At 40.8% G+C, this 20113-nt stretch overlaps 1 protein-coding gene across 1 annotated transcript in view; it reads right to left on the bottom strand.

Moving 5' to 3' along the window:
- The window catches only part of SLC22A23 (solute carrier family 22 member 23), a 267653-nt gene that overhangs the window by 43353 nt on the left and 204187 nt on the right, over positions 1 to 20113 (bottom strand).

The raw sequence follows: 20113 nt of genomic DNA, 5'->3' as shown, positions 1-20113 counted from the left end.
GAGATGGCTCTATTTGTTGAGAATTTTCCCCTCTAATTCTAATTCTGAGTTGTCAGGCCAAGCACAACAAATACAATTCCTCTTCCTTGTGACAACCCTTCAAATACCTGAAAAGAGCTGTTGTGTCCCCCTCAGTCTTCTCCTCCTTACTATAGATACCAGATAATTCAACTGATGCTCTGTTGGCATAGCTTCCAATCCCTTTACCGATCTCCCCTCCCCCAGCTTGCAAAAATATTTCATAATGTTGGGGACCTAGAACTGAATGCAACACTCCAGGTGTGGTCACAACAGAGCTGAGTATCACAGGACTGTCACTTCCATTCCTCCTGTAACCATGCTTCAATTAAGGCAGGCTACAATTAGATTAACTTTTTTGCTTCCTCTATTACATTAGTGACTCAAATGGATCTTGTAATCCACTAACATCCTTCTTTGTAGCTTGTGTTATTGAAGCTGATTTTTTTAGTCCAAGTGTGGGACCTTATATTTATCTCTTTTACATTTCACATCCAGTTTACATATATACATATAAGTTTTTATGAACACACACACATACACACACACACACACACACTCTCATGGTAAATGAGAATGAGCCTTGGACTGGGAATCTTTCAGTCTGGATTCTAGTCTCTGCTTTGTATGATCTTAGGCATGCTTTCCTCTTCAATATAATTAGGAGAGAGAGAAAGTTTAGACTAGAAGATTTCTAAATTCCATTTCAGCTGTAATAGTTTATGATCCCAAGACTCATGGAATCTTAGAATTTCAGACTTGGAAGGCTCTCACAGACCTACCTAGTCTTGCCCTGTTCCCAATCCATAAAAGTAGGAAGAAAAGAAACATTTACTAAGTGTCTACTGTGTGCTAGTCAGTATGCTAAGTGCAGACTATCTTTGTGATCCTCACAACAACCCTGAGAGGTAGATATTATTATTATCTCCATTTACAGTTGAAGAAACTGAGGTAGACAGAGGTTAAGTGACTTGCCCAGAGTCACACAGCTAGGAAGTGTCTGAGTCTGGATTTGAATCTAAGCCTTCCTGACTCGTGGTCCAGTGCTTTATCCACTGAGGAACCTAGATTCATGAATCCCCTCTATAAAATCCCCTTTCATTAATGGCAGGGAATTCATTACCTTATAAGAGACCTCACCATTTCTGAACAGCAACTTTTAAGAGATTTGCTACTGAAATCTGCTTCCCTGTAGCTTTTATTCAGTGATCTTATGTAGCCAAACAAAATTAAGTCTAATGTCTCTTCCCTGTGAGAGGCCTTCAAATATCTGAAGACAGTTATTCTGCCCTGGTAAATCCTCTCTGGTCTAAATATTCCCATTTCCTTCCAAAGATGTGTACATGGCATGGTTTCACAATCTCTCATTGTTCAGGTATCTCCTTTGGGGATACTTGGGATGTCTGATCAGTGAGAAGACTGCTTTTCCTATTCTTAGGCACCAAAGAGCCTACTTGACTGTATGCCTTTATCACTGTTCTCTGGATCTTCCTACGAGATCACTTCAACTCTGAAAATTAGACTTTGTTAGTGCCCCTAGTCCAGGGGCCTCTACCTCCTTCAGAATGGAGAGGATGGAGGATAGAATCCTTCCATATCCTCCATTTAAAGAAGCACCCAGGGGAGCCATCTCATCATTTCCCACCTGGTTCCACTCCTCTGCCCTCCCCATGCTGGGTACTACTGCCTCCCTTTTGGCTTCTTCTTTTTTTTATATATTAATTTATTTTGATTTATCAACAATCACTTCCATAAGCTTTTGAGTTTTAAATTTTTCTCCCTCTCCCTCCCCACCTCTCTACCCAAGATGGTGCACAATCTGATATAGGCTATACATATACATTCCTATTTACATATTTTCACATTAGTGATGTTGTGACGAAGAATTAGAACCAATAGAAGGAACCATAAGAAAGAGGAAACAAAACAAAACAGAAGAAAAAAAAGAGTAAATAGTATGCTTCAATCTGCATTCAAACTCCATAGTTCTTTCTTTGGATGTGGATAGCATTTTCCATCATGAGACTTTTGGAGATGTCTTAGATTCTTGTATTGCTGAGAAGAGCTAAGTCTATCAAAGTTAGTCATCGCACAACGTGTTACTGTGTATAACGTTCTCCTGGTTCTGCTCACTTCACTCTGCATCAGTTCATACAAGTCTTTCCAGGATTTTCTGAAGTCTGCCTGCTCATCACTTCTTATAGCACAATAGTATTCCATTACATTCATATATCACACCTTGTTCAGCCATTTCCCAATTGATGGGCATCCCCTCAATTTCCAATTCTTTGCCACCACAGAAAGAGCGGGTATAAATATTTTTGTACGTGTGGGTCCTTTTCCCGTTTTTATGATCTCTTTGGGCTACAGCCCTAGAGGTGCTATTGCTGGGTCAAAGGGTATGCACATTATTATAGCCCTTTGGGCATAGTTTCAAATTGCTCTCCAGAATGGTTGGATCAGTTCACAACTCACCAACAATGCATTAGAGTTCCAATTTTCCCCCATCTTCTCCAACATTCATCATTTTCCTGTTTTATCATACTGACCAATCTGATAGGTGTGATGTGGTACCTCAGAGTTGTTGTGATTTGCATTTCTTTAACCAATAGTGATTTAAAGCATTTTTTCATATGACTATAGATGGCTTTAATTTCTTCCTCTGAGAACTGCCTGTTCACATCCTGTGACCATTTATCAATTGGGGAATGTCTTGTATTATTATACATTTGACTTAGTTCTCTATGTATTTTAGAAATGAGGCCCTTATCAGAGACACTGGTTGTAAAAATTCTTTCTCAGTTTTCTGCTTCTCTCCTAATCTTGGTTGCATTGACTTTGTGCAAAAACGTTTCAATTTAATGCAATCAAAATAATCCATTTTGCATTTCATAATGTTTTGTATCTCCTATTTGGCCTCGGCTTTTTTTTTATGTGTTGTCTTTCTCTATCAGATTGTGAGCTCCTTGAAGGTAGGGATTGTCTTCTGCCTTTCTTTGTATCCCCAAAGCTTAGCACAGTGCCTAGCACATAGTAGGCACTTATTTGTTGACTGACTAAGATATAGCCTAAGATCAGATTAGGTTTTGGGGGGCAGCCAACTTGCATTCTTCCAGAACCCCTTCATTTTTTCCCCCAGAAGGAATTAATATCAAGTAACAGCTCCCTAGGGGCAGCTAGGTGGCACAGTGGGAAAAGCGCTAGCCCTGGATTCAAGAGGATCTGAGTTCAAATCTGGCCTCAGATACTTACTAGTTGTGTGACCCTGGGCAACTCACTTAACCCTGCTTGCCTCAGTTTCCTCATCTGTAAAATGAGCTGGAGAAGGAAATGGCTAACCACTCCAGTATCTTTGCCAAGAAAACCCCAAATGCGTTCACGAAGAGTTGGATTTGACTAAAAAAACAACTAAACAATGACAACAAAATGTCATAATATTGACTCTGGATAAACTTGCAGTCTGCCAAAACCCCTTGATATTTTTTTTACAGGAATTAGCATCAAGTAATAGCTCTCTCACTCTATACTTGTGTAACTGATTTCTAAACCTAAATAAAAATCTTTACCTTTATCCCTATTAAATGTTATCTTACATGGTGTCACCCATTCCTTCAGCTGGTTGAGATTCTTTTGGATCCTAATTCTGTCATCCAGCATGTGAAATATCCTTGACAGCTAGTTTCATGCCATCTGAAAATTTGATAAGGATGCAGTCTATGTCTCCATCCAAGCCATGAGGAAAATATAGACCACAGTGAGTCTGAGGACAGATCCCTGTGACTCACCATGGAACCTTTTCTTCTAGGTCAACATACAGTAATCAACGCTTTGGATCTAGCTCTTCAACCAGCTCTGTATCAACATAATTGCACTACCTGACAGGCCCCATTTCTCTATCTTGTTTGTGCGGCTATCATAACAGACTCTGTCAAATACTTGCTGAAACCCAGATATATCACACCTATAGCATTTTCCTGATGTGTGGGTTGAAAGGTATCATATAGAGAGCTGAAGGGCAGGACATTGAGTCCAACTCTCTCATTTTATGGATAAGAAAACTGCATGAAGAAATCGAATGACTTGCCTAGGGTCACAAAGCTAGCATGAACATGACACGAGATTGGACCCAAGTCTCCCTAGCTCCAAACGCAGTGTACTGATCTCTGTATCGTGCTTTCAGCACTGAGGGAGGGAGAAGGGGAAGGAAATTTGGGTTAAATGATCTCTCACACTCAATAATTCTATAACTCACCAAATCACAGAATCTCAACATTGGGAAGAACAACCAAGTCTTGCCTTATGCCCAAAGAATGAATTCTTTTAAAGATATTCCCAACAAACAGGGGTCTGGTAATTCTGACAGATTTCTAAAGTATGGTTGCATAGCATAAAAAGGGGGCTCAGAGGGTTTATCCACAGCATGATTCCTTTAAGAAGTATGGTGTGGTAGGAAGAAGGCTGAATTTAGTGTCAGGAAACACAGGGGCCTCTGTTGGGTCTGATACTGGCTGTATGTACATTGGCAAGTCCCTTTACCTCTCTGAGCCTCAGTTTCCTCATCTGTAAAATAGAAATAATGCTTATAATATCTCCATGGCCTGCCTCACTGAATATCCTCCATGAGGAAAGCACTTTGTAAATCTTACAGTACCATAAAAAGTTTGCATTATTATTTTTTATTAGTTGTTATTACTGACACTCCCTGCATGTAGTATTTCAGCACTAGCTAAGAGAATGGAATCAAGTATAGAGATGCAGGTAACTGAAGGAGAGAATAGTAAAGGGAAAGGAATCCTCTACAGTGAAGAGAGAGCTGAAGTTGGAGTTAGGAAGGCTTGAGTTTGAATCATGCCTCAGACGTTTACTAGTTGTATGAGCCTGGTCAAATCACTTAATTTCTCAGTATCTCAGTTTCCTCATATGCAAAATGAGGGGGTGGGCCCCTAGAGTTCCCCTCTGACACTAAATCCAAAATCCTATGACTGCCTTCTCTGGCAAGCTTCCAGTGAATCAGATAGAAGTGGCTAAACAAAGGGTGAAAATCTGGGAAAAGAATGGAATATCACCATTTCTAAAATCAATTTGAAGGCTTCTTCCCAAAAGCAATATTGACCAGAAGAAAAAAAAAATCTCACAGCATGCACAGTGTTGGACAATTCTGATTCCTGATTCAGAGAAAGGAGAGAGGCATCTTAAAAAACGCACAAAGCAGCCACTTGGGAAGTGTCAGATTTTCTCGACTTGGCAGAGAGTGAGGCCTCATTCCCTCCCTCCCCCATACAGATTCCCTTGACATGCCTACGTTCTGTTCTTAAAATTCCACTAGCCTAATGGAATGCTAGGTCCTCATGTTGCCAAGCTCTGGAAAAGAACAGCAGTCCACAGTTGGGGCAGTTTTGTGTTATAGGCTCTACATGCTAATGGTTATTCTCAATTATACCTATGTTCAAGTTATGTTCTATTCATGATTAAGGAGAAGGGACCAAGAAACAGCAAGGGGACTTTGACTTGGGACACTTGCGTCTACATTCAACAAGGGGAGAGAGGACTTGATTGGGAGTCAGAAAATCTGGGTTCAAATCCCAGCTAAGTTGTTTACTACCAGTGCGAACTTTGGCATTCTGGGCTTCAGTTTCCTCACGTGCAAAATGAAGAAGTTGGAAAGGATGACACCTGTGGTGTATTTTTCTTTTAGATTCTATGATGCAAATAAGATAACATAAAAAAAGCTTTGCTATATAAAGTGTTATATAAATACTAGCTATTATTATCATCCTAAGGATTTACTCTACACAGTGCCAAATGACTGTGTTCCATTCCCCCTCCTCAGTAAGCAAATACAAAGTATGATTAACCTATTTTTTCACCTCACCCAAGAATCCTGGCTAAAACAATGTGCTTATCACCAGTCCCTGAATACTGGAAAAAGTAAAGAGAAAAGTAATTAAACACTCTCTGGAAAGATTTGTGCATGAGCAAATGTCTTCTTCCTCCCCAAGTAGTCCCTGAAGAATTGCAGAGGTTGGAGAGGTTTTAAGAAATCCCCTTCATTTGGTTGTAACTTTGGCATAAACTCCTTGTCAGCCTTCTTCTATCTTCAAGATTAACATTCTTTTTGATCAGCTGCAAAATGGTCACCAAGCTCACTCTTGTCCAGTGGTGGGATGAGCCACACCGTCTAACCATCCAGCTCACACAGTGTATTGTGTGGCCTCTCTTTGTGGACTCCATGCAGCTCAAGGTATTTTTGCAGCTGGTAATTATCTCTCTGTATTACTACCCTCTGTGGTATTTAAGCCTCCTGTATAACTGGAAGCAATCAGTGAACCACTGGCCTTAGAGTAATCTCAGGATGCTTGAGATTGCGATGATATGCCACAGGGCCACATTATACAGCCTTAATGAAATCTCTCCTGATAGGTTCATAATGCAATACAGTAGGTAAATTAAAAAGCAGGCCTGAAGTCTTAGAACATGAACAGAATCAGGCTACACAAAGGAGGAAAGGAATCTAATCCTCTTTTACATGACAGCTTTTTAAATAAACATAGACTCTTTAGGGGGGAGGGAGGAAGAAGGGTCCAGACTTGTGATTTCATTGATGTATGGAGCTCCCAGGGAGGAAACACACTGTACCAAAGCAGACCATCTATCAGCAACTTGTAGTCTCATATAGTTTCCTGGGGAAACTGAGAGGTTAAATGACTTTCCGAGTTACATCTTGGCTGTGTGAGTCAGAACTTGAACCCAGGTCTCGGTTCCAAGGCCAGCTAGCCATATATTCACCATGTCATGCTGCCTTGTTGAAGACTGCCTCCCATATTAGGTACTTAATAAATCCTTGTTGGATGGCTGTATGGTCTAAGGTCACACAGGTAGTAAGTGGTGGAGTTGGGATTCAAATCCAACTTTTTTAACTCCAAAACAAACATCTTTTCTATAGCATTACTATTCTGTTCTTATGCAATTAATTAACTGAACATCATGGAAGGTATTACATTTAGGCTTATTAAATCTCATCTTATTCTAACCCAAGGGTTCTTAACCTGGGGTCCATGGATGGATTTCAGGGGATGCATAAACTTAGAGAAGAAAAAACTCTCTAACTGAAATTAGGGTTAGGGCCTGGAGTCAGTAAGACTGAGTTTAAATCTGGCCTCAGGGACTTACTAGCTGTGTGACCTTGAGCAAGTCACTTAACTCTGTTTGCCTCAGTTTCCTTATCTGTAAAATGAGCTGGAAAAGGAAATGGCAAACCACTCCAGTATCTTTGCCAAGAAAACCTGGAATGGGGTCATGGAGAATTTGATATGGCTGAAATGACTGAACGACAAAAGAATAGCGAGGTGCTTTCTAGCTTTCACTTGTTTCCACCTAAGACAGCTAGGTGGTGTAGTGGAGTCAGAAAGTCCTGAGTTCAAATCCTCAGTCAAGCATTTACTGGCTATGTGGCATTTAACTCTCCCAATCAGTGTAAAATAGGATAATAATAGCCCTTACCTCACAGGGCTGTTGGGAGCACCAAATGAGATAACATGAGATAACACTTTGAAAACTTTAAAGTGTTCTATAAATGCTAGCTATCATTATTATTATCATTATCATTATCGTCTTAAGCATGTTCATTCTACCTTTTTCAGTCTGAAGATTATTCTTCTTGACAAAGTCAGTCAATAAATAAGCATTTATTTCCTTTTTTTTTTTTAGGCAGTTGGGGTTAAGTGACTTGCCCAGGGTCACATAGCTAGTTAAGTGTCAAGTGTTTGGTCTGAGGCCGGATTTGAACTCAGGTCCTCCTGACTCCAGGGCCAGTGCTCTATCCACTGCGCCACCTAGCTGCCTCTAAATAAGCATTTATTAAGTGCCTACTATGTGCCAGGCACTAGGCCAAGTGCTGGGGCTACAAAAAAAAAAAGGCAAAACATGGTCCCTGCCTTCAAGGAGCTCCCATTCTAATGGGAAGCTTGAGAAGAGTAACAGAAAAGACTGAAGCAAAATCTGACCCGAGGAACCCTAAATTAGGAGCTGGAACGACCAGAGTAGCTATTTTCTCTTGGTTATCTGTTACCTCTGCAACATCTTCTTCAAACCATGCCCCCCCCCCGTGCTCATTTAAAAGAGATATATTTTGGGGGCAGCTCACTAGCTGTGTGACCTTGGGCACGTCACCGACTGCCTCAACAAAAATAAATAAGTAAATAAATAAAAGAACTTTTTTTTAAAAAAGGCTTTTCTGTCATCCTTTGAATTTTTCACAATCAACATTCTGACAATCTTATTCGAGGTCTATGACACTTCTATAAAGTTCCTTGTTTACGTGCTTCTCCTTGTATCTTTTCGATAAATCCTTTTTGGACCTGTACCCAACAGAGAATTTCCAGGGAAGCCATGATCTCTTTAGATACCAATCCTGTTCCTTCATGTTAGGATTCTTCCTCCTTTTCATCATTGTGCTCATCAATTTAAAGCTATATGAAGCCTCAGAAGGTATCCAATCTAACCTTTTTTTATAGATGACAAAACTGAGGCCCAGGAAGGTTGTGACTTCTCTGAAGTCAGACTGGTAGGAACTATTCATAAAAGTCAACATGGAAGTGTGGAAAGAATGTTAGATTTGGAATACAAGGACCTAAGTTCATAATGGTGGGCAAGTCACTTAACCTTTACATACCTGTGTATCTATAAAATGAAGGGATTAGACTACTTGATTTCTAAGGTCCCTTCTAAGTGTAAAAATCTATGATGCAATTTAATTAAAATATTTATTGATCCATTGACAAGTATTTGTTAAGTATCTACTACATGCCAGGCAAAGTAGATAGAGCACTAGGCTTAGAGTCAGACAGACTTGAGTTCAAATATACTTTCAGGTAATGGCAAATTGTGTGACCCTGGGCAAGTCACTTATTCTGTCAGCCTCAGTTTCTTCATCTGTAAAAAGATGATAATAACAGCACCTACTTTCCAGGGTTATTGGGAGGATTAAATGAGATAATATTTGTAAAGTGCTTAGCACATAGTAGATGCTACATTTGTATATGATATGATTGATATTGTATTATGTCATGTTATATCTTGCTTATTCTCTTTTTCTTCCCTACTGTGCATAAAACTGGAGATATAAGTACAAAAAATGAAACTATTCCTATCTGAAGGAGCTTTCTTCTAATGGAGGAGACAAGTACATATGTAAATATATTCAGTATAAACATAAAGTGAATAAATATAAATCTATACAAAGTTTTCAGTTGTGTCTGACTCCTCATAATCCCATTTGGGGTTTTCTTTTTTCTTCCTTTTTTTTTTTAAAAGGCAATTGGGGTTAAGTGACTTGCCCAGGGTCACACAGCTAGTACGTGTCAAGTGTTTGGTCTGAGGCCAGATTTAAACTCGGGCTCTCCTGACTTCAGGGCCAGTGCTCCATCCATTGCGCCACCTACCTACTCCCATTTGGGGTTTTCTTAGCAAAGATACTGGAGGGATTTGCCATTTCCTTCTCCAGCTCATTTTACAGATGAGGAAACTGAAGCAAAAAGGGTTAAGTAACCTGCCCAAGGTCACACAGCCAGTAAGTGTCTGAGGCCAGATCTGAACTCAGAAAGACTCATCTTCCTGACTCCAGGCCCAGCTCTGTCTCCACTACACCATCTACCTGCCCTATATAAAGTAGTTAAATACAAAGCAGTTTTGGGGAGAGGGCATCAGCAGATGAGGGAATTAGGAAAGGCTTCAGAGAAGGACTCTGACGAAGAAGTAAGGAAAGAAGGTATCCAGCATAGGGGATGGCCAGTATAGAGTCAGGCAGATGGGAGATGAAGTGGTGTGTGATGAATAGAGAGAAGGCTGTATGTGAAGTGGAGTAATAGCTACTGAGGCTGGGAAGAATTTAATTTTTGAGACTGACACCTCCCAAGCCATCTTCTTTCCTTTTAGAGTCTCAGGTCAAAGGATCTCATTTGTCACTTGTTTGTGTGTTTTGAAGTCCAGTCTTGTTCTGTTATAGTTTTGACTGAATAATCTCTGATGTCCTTCCAACTCTGAGGTTTTGTGATTCTGGCTGCTTTCCTAAGGCATAAAGTACAATCTGACTATGACAGTTGGAATTGTTTTGTTGGAATTTGTTGTTATTCATCCTTCTTTTAAAGAGGACCAATGGTGTCATGGGGTGTTGTCTTGACTTGGCATGAATTGGATTTAAGTGAGGCAGGGTTGCACAAAGTCCTCAATCTCACTCTCTCTCTTCCAGAGTCATTGAAGTCCAGAGGCAGCATAAAAGACAGGACAACCGGCGATGGCCGGGGATGCAGTGGATGAATCTGGCATCTTCATTGTCTGACCAAGCTCTAAACGCTCCATACCACCTGCTTCGGCTGCCTTTGTCTGCCCGTTCCATCAGGGGAAGTCTTTATATGCTGGAGGTGGACACCCCTTGAAACTCACCAACAGGTCTGAGATCTGTTGATTACCCTCAAACTGGTTTAGCCCATCAAGTGAAATGGTTTACCAAGGTGTGGCTGATGCATATACTATAGCTTCCTGGAGCCACAGGTGAGAGCTGGGTGACAGGTGGACACCAAAGGTGGATGAGCAGCCCTGAAAAGGGACACAAACCATCCCACCAGAGGTGCTCATCCTCTCTAAATACTCCATACTTAATGCCTGGCACACAATAAATTCTTAGTAAGACTAACTGATTCCCGTTGGCTATTACAAACCCCAGGGAGACACAGTCACTTTCTCTTGGGGCTTCTGTGGCTTCCACTTCACTAATTCTTTATTATTGGTCAGAATTAGATTCAGAGGAGTAGCTCTCCTTATTGTTTCTCCTAACTTTTGAGAGATGAAATTTATCAACAAGTTAAGAATTAATCAAATGTTCTGCTTCTAGCAGATCTCTGATAGGTGACTGAAAATCTTCCATCACTACTATATTTGGCCACTTTGCCAGTTTTGAGATCTTTATCAGCAATGCAATCGTACATAACCTTCATTTACCCCAACAGTCTACAGGGCATATTTCAATGACATCATTTATTTTTCTTTCTTTTTATATTTATCCAAATACTCTCCATTGTGCATCCATTCTCTAATGTATAGATTTCCATGTCTGTTTCCTTGATATAAGGGCTATTTTGCTTTTTCCATCTCTCAGCTCTGTTGCTTATGAAGAAGACACAACCTTCCATTGCCATATTCCTACTGCCAGTCTAATCCTACCCATCTTTATGATACCCAGGGGTAGCTTTTTCATCTGTCTCCTATGTTGTAATTATCAGGTTGGCCTATTCTGAAGAAACTGAATGAAGTTACTGTTATGGGTAAAAATAAAATGTATATTCACCTGCCTCATGGGGTGTTTAACGGTCCTCAGCTCTCTGTACTCCCCAGAGCTTTGCACAGGGACTGACACATTTAGTCGTTGTTCAATTGTGTCAGACTCTTTGTGACTCCAGTTGGGGTTTTCTTGGCAAAGACACTGGAGTGGTTTGCCATTTCCTTCTCCAGCTCATTTTACAGATGAGGAAACTGAGGCAAACAGGGTTAAGTGACTTGCCAAGAGTCACACAGCTAATAAGTGTCTGAGGTCAAATTTAACATAGTAGGTGCTTAGTAAATGACTGTTGATTGGCTGACTCTATAGAAGTTTGGGGTAGAGTCAAACAAGAGTAACCATAGTAAAATATTGGGATAAAGGATGTTTTATTCTCTGTCTTTGCCTCTAAATAGCAGGGAGAGCTTAGAATATATTAGAGCAGCAGAATATACAATCCAGGCTTTAGGTTTGGCAAAATGCAGAAAAAGGAAAAAACAGTATCTGAAAGTCTAATTGTAGGAATCAAGCTAATAAAGTTAAATTCATCTTGAGTAAGTCTGCATTTTATCAGACTAACATCTAATGATGAAACAGCTGGGTGTCACAGTGGATAGAGATCTAGGCCTAGAGTCAGGAGGACTCATCTTTCTCAGTTCAAATTACTAGCTGTGTGACCCCGCACAAGTCACTTCATCCTGTTTGCCTCAGTTCCTCATCTGTAAAATGAGCTGGAGAAGGAAATGGCAAACCACTCCAGTATCTTTGCCAAGAAAACCCCAAATGGGGTCATGAAGAGTTGGACACAGTTGAAAAACGACTGAACAACACAAGCTAATGACAGGTCAGTTATACAGTGGCAGAGAAAGAATTAATCAGTCCTTTCTTTTCTGCTTGGCCTGAGGCAATGCTTGGCTATCTAGGTCACACAAGACATCCATCCAGTAGTTTACTGCTGGGGGTTGCCTTAAAGGCTAGCTTTTGTTAAGGCCTCCACACGCCTCTGCACCACCATAGTCTGATGGAAGTACCATTGTGATTTATTATTTTGTTTGTTGAACATTTCTAATAAGTTGTATGAATAGTTATTTCTCTGATAGATTGAAGACACCCTGGCAAGACAGCACATGGAATGCTATATGCCCTGCACACACCATCTACTAAATAATTATTCATTAATAATTCCAGATTAAACCCACACATATGCATACTCTTTCAGTGCAGGGGTTCTTAACCTGGGATGTGTGAACTTGGTTAATTTATTTTTTATAATTTTATTTCTACATAATTGGTTGTCCTGCTAATCCTATGTGTGTTTTATACACATTTTTCTGAGAAGGGATCCATGGGCTTCATCAGAGGGGTCCATAACACAAAAGGGTGCAGAATCCCTGCTTTCATGGAACATACACTACAGATACTTTTAGCGGGTCTCAGGGTTTTCTTGACTTTAGACCACTGACCATAGTCCATCAAAATAGAGTGCTTGAGTATGGAAATATACCCAGTTCATCCTGTAGAGTTTCCAGGTAGAATGTAAACTCTTTGGGGGGGGGGGGCGCAGAGCCAAGATGGCAGAGTGAAAGCAGTGACTTGCTTGAGCTCTCCTCCAAACCCCTCCAAATACCTGTAAAAAAATGGCTCTAAACAAATTCTAAAGCAGCAGAACCCACAAAAAGACAGAGTAAAATAAATTTCCAGCCCAAAACAGCCTGGATGGTTGATCAGAAAGGCATATTGCGCTGGGTGGTAGAGGAGCGCAGTGTGGCGTGGGTGCGCAGGCCACAGCAAACCTGGAGCAGGCCTCAGAGGAATGAATCACAGGCAGCTGTGGCAGTTTCCAGACTCCTCAATCCAGGAACACCAAAGACAATTTAGAAAGTCAGTGGGAAAAGTCTGTTTCTGCGGTGCTGAGAGAGGAGCTAGGTCAGAGCCAGCTCCAGAGCGCAGAGTGCAGAGTGCGGACGCTGGGGTGGTGGCTGTGTCCTGAGCTTCCGGCCCACAGACTGAGGGGGAATCAAGTGGCTGATCAGAGGGGGACTGCAGGGATCTCTTTGCCAGTGCTGAGGCAGTAATCTCTTGCTTTGCCCGTGCTTGGATCTGGGTCACAGTTCTGGGTGGCAGTCCTGGGGTGAGGAGTAGCACTGGCGCATGGAACTTGTAGTTGTGGTGGAGAGGAAACCCTCCTCACAGTTCTAAGAGAGAAAAGACTGCTTGTGGCTGGTCCCTCAAAGACCAGAGCACAGGCCAGGAAAAGAGTACACACCTCAACTCTTATCATACCACCTTGGTAGAACTGAAAATTTACAGGTACCTAGAAGTATCTCTGAAAACGGTTATACAAACCCCGAAGGTTGGGACAGTACATTCCCCCACACTGGAAGCAGACTTTTACCTTAACAAAGAGTTTAAAACTCAAGTAGTTGGCTGGGATCATGAGCAAACCTCACAAAAAGAGTCAGACTATATTATCTTACTTTGGTGACAAAGAAGATCAAAACATACAACCAGAAGAAGACAACAAAGTCAAAGCTCCTACATCCAAAGCCTCCAAGAAAAATATGAACCTGTTCCAGGCCTTGGAAGAGCTCAAAAGGGATTTTGAGAAGCAAGTAAGAGAAGTAGAGGAAAAACTGGGAAGAGAAATGAAAGTGATGCAAGAAAATCATGACAACTCTTTGAGGGTAGGGTCTGTTTTTCCTTTTGTTTTCCCATTTCCAATGGCTTTTAATAATGATATTAATCGTTATTATGATGATAACTGATAATTAGCTTTTTTTTTTTAGAACTTTTATGGTTTGCAAAGAGCTTTATGTTATCTCATTTGATTCCCACAATGAGCTCATGAGGTAGATGCTATTATTATCCTCATATTACTGGTGAGGAATCTGAGCCTGAGAAAGGTTAAGTGACTTGCCCAGGCTCACACAGCTAGTCAGTGTCTGAAGGAGGATTCAAATGTAGGACTTCATGACTCAAAGTCCAACACTGTCCACTATGCCACCTGGATGCCTGAGCATCTGAGCATCTGCTTAAAAAATGGTTGTTGGATTGGAATGCTTCCCTTGTATTAACTCTACTATAATGGAACTGCTCCATCTTTTCCTCCAGGCAAAGGAAGGGCCCTGAGATTTCTCTTCAGATAATGATAGATCTGCCAGGCATGGTGGTGCTTGCTTGTAATCCTTGCTACCATGGAGGTTTCAATGGCATTTAAAGATTATAATATACTACAGATCTGGAGACTATACTCTAAATGTCTTTGAAACTTAGAGAAAATGATAGAAACAGAATTAAGTGACTTGCTCAGGGTCACACAGCTAATAAATGTCTGACGCTGGATTTGAACTCATGGAGATAAGTCTTCCTGATTCCAAGACCAGGGCTCTCTCCACTTTGCCATCTACTTGCCCTGTACCTCACTTCTCTAGAGGTCACTTATTTTTTGACTTTAACTGTTTGGAACAAAGCCAAGTACCAGCATGTAACAAAGACAAAACAAAGAAAATTATGTCACCAACTCTCTACACTATATTCATGGAAGACCCCTTCAAGCTTTCACTTAGTGCCTATTTGCTTCAATTTTCAAGCAAGTGTGGAGCAGTGGGAAAAATTCTGGGTTTGGAGTCAGAGAAGATTCTATTACTCAGTAAGCAGAACCACATATGTAGCAGATATGAGTGGACTGATGCGCAAGTCACTTAAAGCCCTGTCAGCCTCATTTTCTCATCTACGAAGCATGGACAATTTTTCTGCTCCCTTAGCTCACAGGGCCATAATGGTCAAACGAGAGCATACTCTAAGCTATAAAGTGATACGTAAATGTGGGCCATTCTTAAGGTTGGCTCTGATTTTCCAGCTCACAGTAGATTAAAAGTAAAATATTGAAAGAGGCTAGGGAACTATGATAGACAATAAGCTGAAGGACTAAGAGAGGAGACAGAAAAATGATAAAAACCAGGCTAAAGACACCCAAGGCAAAGAAATCTGAGGCCATTTGGTGCCCTTTAAACACTTTGATAACCTTTGATGGCATCACTACAACAAGGAATAATAAGGACTCTTCATAATGAAGATTCAGAGTCAGCAACAAAAGTCCGATTGTTCAACAGAATATAATTATGGAATAGGAAGAGGCCTCAGAGATAATTTAGGCCAGCTCTCTAATTTTACAGATGAAGCAGCTCAGGCTCAGAGAAACTAGTTGACTTACTTAAGTTCACACAGTTGTTGTGTCTGACTCTTTGTGACCACATCTGGGGTTTTCTTGGCAAAGATATGTAGTGACTTGCCATGTCTTTCTCCAGTTCATTTTACAGATGAGGACACTGAGGCAAGCAGGGTTAAGTGACTTGTCCAGGGTGACACAGCTGGTGTCTAAGGCCAGATTTGAACTCAGGGAGATGAGTCTTCCTGATTCCCTAGTGGCAATATAGGACTGCCATCAAACACCTCACTAAAAGCTACTGCTCTTTTTTTTCTTCACCAAACCACAGTTTGCTCTATAGGTTTACTCACTGTCTTGATCAACGTAATCAGAAATAGACGTATAGATCTATATGGGGAGGGGGGGGATCCAGACCTGTGATTTCATTGGTCTAGAGACTTCCTGGTAAAGAAGCCCCCTTCTATTACTGCAGTTCCACAACTGTCCTGCCACTTCATTGTATTAGAAAGTTGTCTGGGAGGACAAACAGAGCTTAAGCAACCTGCCCAGGGTCACATAGCCAACATATGTTAGGGGTGACTTGAACCCAAGTCTTCCTGACTCTGAGGCCTGCTTGCCCCCTATTAAAACATGCTACCTCTCAAAATGTGTTCTATATTTTTCTTTTTGTCCTTGTATTTCCCAGTGCCTTGTATGTATTGTACTGTTGGGTCATTTCAGTTGTGTCTGACTCTCCGTGACCCCATTTAGGGGTGTTCTTGGCAGAGACACTGGAGTGGTTTGCCATTTCCTTCTCCAGCTCATTTTTTACAGATGAGAAACTGAGGCCAACAGGGTTAAATGACTTGCCCAGGGTCACACAGCTAATGTCTTGAAGCCATATTTGAACTCAGGTTTCCTATCCACTGTACCACCTAGCTGCCTACCTTGCATGTAGTAGCTACCTAATATATTCTTATATTGGAATTGGATTGGACTCCCTTGAGTGGTCTCCACTGTTTTGGTATAACTCCATCCTTTGTCTCAGGCAGAGGAGTCATGAGACCTCTTCTTCACATAATCCTGGATCAGGAACATACCTAGTCTACTGTGGCCAATTACTGAATTGTGTCCAATTATTGTATGCCAGGAGTTCTTCACCTTCTTTTTATGGGCCTTTTTGGTAGTCTGATGAAGTCTCTGGACCCCTTCTCAGAATAATATTTTTAAATTCGTAAAATAAAAGATTACAAGGCAACCAATTATATTGAAATGCAGGAAAACAGTTCATACACTCCATGTTATATAATCACTCCCAATAACAAAACTCTACCTAACAAATGAGAAGCCTCTCTGTAATGGTAATTCATCCATCTTATATAATGTCACTGTATTGCCATTTAGGGCAGCTAGATGGGACAGAGGATAGAGAGCTGGGCCTGGAGTCAGGAAGTCCTGAGTTCAAATCCAGCTTCAGACACTTACTAGCTGTGTGACCCTAGGCAAGTCACTTGACCTTCTTTGCCTCAGTTTCCTCATCTGTAAAATGAGCTGGAGAAGGAAATGGCAAACCACTCCAGTCTCTTTGCCAAGAAAACCCCAGATGGGGTCACGGAGAGCCGGACACAACTAAAATGACTGAACAATAATGTGGTTTAGTCCAATGGCATTCCTATGGAGCTAACTGTACCAGTTTTTGTTATTACTGCTTCTCTACAGAACTAATTGATGTTAAGTGGGGCAACCACACCTGAACTTTGTGAATCTTAACTCTAGCCCTAAACCCTAGCCTTAACACTAAATTATTTTGCTAAATTCTTAAATTTAAGCAAAGTATGTAACATATTTTAGAAACCTGCCAATACAAACTGGGAAAGATTTTTTTAAAAGGGGTTTTAGTGTTTAAAGAGATAAGCTTCAGTTATCTGAAAATTCATTTGTGTGGGATACCACATTCCCCAAGATGCCTACAATTGAGGTCTGAACAGACCTCTTTTGGAGTGCTGTTTCTGCCTTTTTCTCTGTATCTCCTCACAAACATCCCTCTTCCTCTGTTATTCAAAGATGAATGAGGTTCCTAATAAAAAAAGAAAATTTAAGTTAAAAAGAAAAGAAAAAAAGATGAAGGGAATAGCTATGCTAAAGTAAGGGGAGAGTCATGCTGGCTCTGGTAGAGCTTAACTGATGCTTGCTGGTCAGGGCCCGCGCAGCAGGGGGTAGCTTTTCAGAATGGGCTCACATTGAGATGTTTCTGACACATGCACCTATCAAATTCCCCAGACTTCATTTTGTATCATTTTGACTAAGTTTCAAAGACATTTGCAGTATAGTCTCCAGATCTGTAGTATATTATAATCTTTAAATGCCACTGAAACCTGGATGTCACTCGATAGAATACTTTAATTATACTAGGATACTAAGACCCTTTCATAGAGCTAGCAAGTTAATAACATTTCCTCAAGTCATTCAGAGAAATCTTGTGTAAACATTTCCTGCAGCCATTCTGGGAATGACAGAGATAAGCACATTAGATAGCTCTTTTCTCTCTGTCTCTGTCTCTCCCTCACTTTCTCTCCCTCTCTCCTTTACCCTATCTCTCTCTTTATCTCTCTTTCTCTTTCCATTTGTCTCTCTTTCATTTAATGCTTGCTCTGATACGCTCACTGCCTCACTCCAGTCTCTGCAAAATAAGCAAATTCATTCTCTTTCACTTTGTCTATAAAGGGAGATCAGTTGGAAAATATGTACTACTTTCAGTACCAAAACATTTTTTCAAAACTTATACAAACTTCACCTTATACAATCTTGTGTAAACCAAATACTATTTTTTTTAAGGATATATGGGGAATTTAATACTCAATTAAAGCCCTAGTCCAATGTCTCATTGTGCATGAGAGTGAACCTGGGTTCTCAATGGTTCTGCTGGAAGATCACAAGCTTGGGTATAGTAGCTACCAAGATGGAAAGGCTTTGAATATGTGTCTGGCAATGGACTGAGTTTATGTTTGTTCTTAGAGGACCAGCCTCAGTTAGAAAGCTCATTATCAGGATGCTGGTCTTCAACTTATACTTTTTTTTTGACATAACTCATGAAAAACTGCCTACTAAGTTATTAAGGCCATCAATTCAACTCAACAAACACTTATTAAGTTCCTGCTATCAACAAGGCTCTGTGCTTACGTGCTAGGGATACAAAACCAACTCGATCGTTCAAACAGCTTGTAGTTTAATGAGGGGAAAAGCATGCACAGAAATAATTAAGCTATAAGAAAGTGTGAGATAAGTGCAGGGGGGTAAAGAGGAGAAGGAGGAAGATAAGAGAGTGCGAGTGAATCCCTTGACATTGCTTGATAACTGGAAATAGCCCATGAAGTGTCACAGAACCATAACTAAGATTCATTGCTTTAAGTTTTCCTTCTTAGAGAAACAGAAAGAGGAGAGACAGAGCTAGAGAAAGAAGGGAGAGAGGGAGAGAAAGGAGGAGGGGGTGGGGAGAGGCATGTATGTTCACTTCCGCAGTTTCCAGAAAGGATACAAGAAATGTTTGCATGAGGTTCCTTCGAATAATGAAGAAATGTTGTTAACTTGCTAGCCTAATGAAAACTTTAGGGAGGAGGTGGCATCTGAATTGAGTCTCCTTCAATAGATGGAGATTAGATGGGAATCCATTTCAGGAATAGGGGATAGCATGGCAGAGATAGGACAGAGTAGGAGGAAGAAGGGACTAAGAGTGGTTCAGTTTGTTTGAAATATAGTCTGTTGAAGGCAAAAGAAAAACTGGAAAACGTATGTTGGAGCCAGGCTATGGAGGGCTTTGAATGAAAGGATCAGGAATTTCTACTTTATTGGGTAGGCAACAGGATACCATTGAAAGTTTCTGAATATGGTGATATCAGTAGAGCAGTAAGTTAGGAATGTTATACCATCAGCAGTGTGAAGAATGGATTGGGCAAATGATAGAGGATAGGCAGCAAAACTAGTTAGAACAGTATTTATGGTAGTTTAGGAAAGTGGAAATGCTACTGGAATTAGGGCCAGTGTAGTGGCAGTTCAGAAAACAGAATAAACTTTAAAGATATTTCAGGGGCAGCTATGTGGCACAATGGATACAGCACCACTCCTGGAGTCAGGAGAATCTGAGTTCAAATCCGGCCTTAGATGCCTGATATATGCCAGCTGTGTGACCCTATGCAAGTCACTTAACCCCGATGGCCTTGCAAAAAAAATATTTCAGAGATAGAATTGACAGGACTTGGCAAGCTACTGGGTGTACCACAACCTTGCCTCCTGATTCTGTGAGGTGACTGAGGAGAGATAATCGAAGATGTCCAGGCAGGTTCTATCCTTGTAAATAAAGAAGTTGGAGGTAGGCATGTTTTGTAAGGAAAGAAAAATGAGTTTTGCCCAAGTTGAGTTTGAAGAGTTCATGGGATATTTGGGTGAAGATAAACAGCGGGTGTCAGGAAATATGGCTTTAGAACTCTGGGAAGAGGTTAAATGAATAAATCCTTAAGTGTTTACTATATGCCAAGTTGTGTGACCCTGGGCAAGTCACTTAACCCTGTTTGCCTCAGTTTCTTCCTCTGTAAAATGAGCTGGAGAAGGAAACGGTAAATCACTCCAGTATCCTTGCCAAA

Source organism: Phascolarctos cinereus, unplaced genomic scaffold (assembly GCF_003287225.1).
Source record: "Phascolarctos cinereus isolate Bilbo 61053 unplaced genomic scaffold, phaCin_HiC Scaffold_4;HRSCAF=312, whole genome shotgun sequence".
Taxonomy (NCBI): Eukaryota; Metazoa; Chordata; class Mammalia; order Diprotodontia; family Phascolarctidae; genus Phascolarctos; species Phascolarctos cinereus.
The sequence above is the reverse complement of the archived record's forward strand: the minus strand, read 5'-3'. Positions and strand labels throughout refer to the sequence as shown.